Source organism: Crocuta crocuta, unplaced genomic scaffold, assembly GCF_008692635.1.
Source record: "Crocuta crocuta isolate KB4526 unplaced genomic scaffold, BGI_CrCroc_1.0 scaffold252, whole genome shotgun sequence".
Lineage (NCBI taxonomy): Eukaryota > Metazoa > Chordata > Mammalia > Carnivora > Hyaenidae > Crocuta > Crocuta crocuta.
Window position 1 is genome coordinate 10,785 of NW_027528623.1, and position 3,232 is coordinate 14,016.

The following is a 3,232-nucleotide window of genomic DNA, read 5'->3' on the forward strand; positions in this document are numbered from 1 at the left end:
TTATATATGTATCTATGACCTAAGTTCTATGGAGATGAATTGGTACTGGATTAACTTGTACATCTGAAGCCAACTTTGAATTACAATAGTATGCTGCCATTAATGAAACCGATTTTTTTCTAGACAACTTCTAATTAAATCCATCCATCCATTGAACAACTATTGGGTGCCTACTATCTGTTAAGCACTCTTCAAGGTACCAGGGAAATAGGATTTTTTTTTAATTAAGAAAAAAAAAGGCTAAGTTGACTGGATAGTTTAAGTTTTATGTAAATAACAAATTGAAGGTTGATTAAATTGAACATTTAAATATTATTTAGGTATCTGCAAACAGAGCTGTATGTAAATCACAAAGCACAATGCTGGACATTTAGTAAATTCCAATTAGTATATTCAACATAGAGAACTCATCTGTGCTATCTACACCTCAAGGTAGACTTTTCTTGATAATGTTGTTTGGTCAAATTTACTGGAAATTCTAATTGCCTTTTTTTGTTGTTGTTTTGAAAAATTTTTTGTATATCTTGAGCTCAATGTCAAAATAGTGTTTGCATAGTTTTACTGAGATTAATATCTATAGGGCATGCCTTTAATCTTTAGTGCAAATGACATCAAATAAAAGGAATTATTTAGCAGAAACAACATATACTTCTAAGAGTACTTAATATGTGACAGACACTGTTCTAAGCAAGAGAGAAGAAAATCTACATTTTAGTTTAGTTAACTTTGAACTATAGGCCTTAGAAATCTGAATTACCTACAGCCATGANCACGAACCGCGAGATCACGACCTAAGCGAAAGTCGGACGCTTAACCGACTAAGCCACCCAGGCGCTCCCAGCCATGATTTCTTGACAGTTTATTCCAGGTGCCCTATACTTAAAAGAAACTTATTTGGAATGAAAAGAGAAATCTTACCTTTAATCATTCTCATAAAAGAGATTCCTTTACAGTTATTATCTGTGTAGGGCTTAGAGTTTTACACATGTTAGCTTTTCTAACTAAATAGGCACACAAATCCCTTTATAATTCTAAAAACTCAATGATTCGTTCACTCACAATTAGAAAAATAGCACCTGCTGGTGAAAATTATGGCCACACAGATAAAACAGGATAAAAAGTAAAACCAAAGGGTCTAAATATGGGCTGTAGTTAGTCTGAAATAAAACTTTCATTATTTTTCTCAATTTGGCTTCACCAGTGATAGTAAGCCATACAAACAGATTGGTTGTGTTTTTCTTCTTATAATTATTATTTTTAAAACTTCCTTCTGCAAACCATTTTCCCCTACCAAAAATGTTCCATTATTTCTAGAACAGAGTGTTCACTGCTCAACGGGAAATAAATAATAAGAGTGGACTCTTATGTTAAAAATAATACAACTGTATAGAACTAGGTCATTTCTATGTGTAAATATACTGAAGCAATATCTGAAGGGCTTAAATAAGTCTATTCTTTTAATTCCTGCTTCCAGATTTATTTACAAGTTTCCTTCATACCATTCTTATCGGAACATTTTCTAGACTAAAACCTCCTAATTCGTTCTTATAAGCTTTTTTTGGACAGGCTTACTAGAAGTTGTTTGTTAGGCTGTGAATACAGTAGGATCTTTTAGCTTTATATTACCATTATCATTTAGTATTTTCAGCTATTTATGGATCAAGGTAGGACAATTTGGCAAAACTTTTTTAAAAATCTTGCACATTTTAGAGCCAACTAAATAATTGCATTCTTTCCCAAATCTGTAACAGCATAGCAAAAATCAAAAGAAAGCAAGCAAACAAACAAAACCTTAGAAACCCTGGAAAACAAGGCACATTTTTATAAAGGCCTACAAGTTAGTCTTGTTGATAAAAATATCATTTGGGTATAACATTTTAAAGGTCAGAAATGTGTGAAGCAGCAATAAGATTTTATAGATTCATATGCAGAAGTGGAGAATATAGAAATCAGTTGTTATACTCACTCTAACTGTTAATGACAAATGATTCAATTAAATCGTGTCTACTCAATTGAAATAGCCATTTGATAATAATTCATCCTTTTTATCCTTCAAAATGAGCAAGAAGACACACATCCTTGTTTTTTGGAATGGCAAGTAAGGAGCTCAGCAAAAAGCAATGATAAAACTGGAAAAATTCATAGAAAACTAACGCTTCAAGACCCTGGAATGGACAAAGCCATACAAAAAATTGAAAAAATTTGTTCAAATAAACAACTAAACCTTAATAAGGACAATGGGAGGGTACAGCAGTTCAGACTGGGACTACTTCAATCCCCAAGCTCGAGCTCCATGTTGTAATAGCTCTACCAGAGCAAGGTAGGCTATAAGGACTTAGCAGTCTTATAGTGTAAGGCAGCTGTCTTGATTCAGAGAAGGGAGAATAAAAACTCATGACCAGAAGTATTGTCTTAGCCACTATTGATATTGCTATAAAACAATCAGGAAAGGTTATTTATTCCTACCTGAACATGAAGCCTTGTGCACCCAGAAAAGAATGGTTTTATAAAGACTGATATCTATGTGATTGAAGTTAGAATATGTACTCCAATCTACATACAGATGGATTAGCAAAGGGTGGAAATATTACTCATTTAAGGAGTTTAAGCATAAATTTTAATCAACCACTGGTTTACCACTAATTTATGATGACTTAGAGGTAACTCCTATGAAAGCAGTATTAAAAATAAAATAAAAACAATGAAATAATTTAAAAATAGAACAAAGGCATCAGTGGCTACACAGTACATGGGATACAGGAGAAACAGACTCTACAGAATTAGTCTAGGCAAGACACCAAACAAATAGACCAAACAGACACAAGATAATAATGACAACAACAACAACAAATCCATACAGGGAATCCAAATCCATAGGCACTAAGCTGATTTCTCTAAAATGATCAGTTTTCAACAAAAAATTTACAAGACATGTAGAGAAATAAGAAAATATAATCCATACACAGAGAAAAAAAAAACAATCAAGAGACACTGTCCCTATAATAGTGTCCAGATGTTGGACTTAGTAGAAAAATACTTCAAAGCATCTGTTACAAATGTTCTTAGAAAAATAAAGAAAACCATGCTTTAAAAATTAAAAGAGCACGTGTTGACAATGACTCAATAAAGAATATTAATATAGAGACAAAATATATTTTACAAAACACCAAAAGGAAATGTTACTGTTAAATAGTACAATAGCTGAAATGAGAAATTTGCTAGAAGGGCTCAA

The 3,232-nt window shown here is 32.3% G+C and overlaps 1 pseudogene; it reads left to right on the forward strand.

The window, feature by feature from the left end:
- The first annotated feature begins 2,237 nt into the window (after positions 1–2,237).
- Positions 2,238–3,232, forward strand: part of LOC144224175 (dynein light chain 1, cytoplasmic pseudogene) — a 3,083-nt pseudogene continuing 2,088 nt past the window's right edge.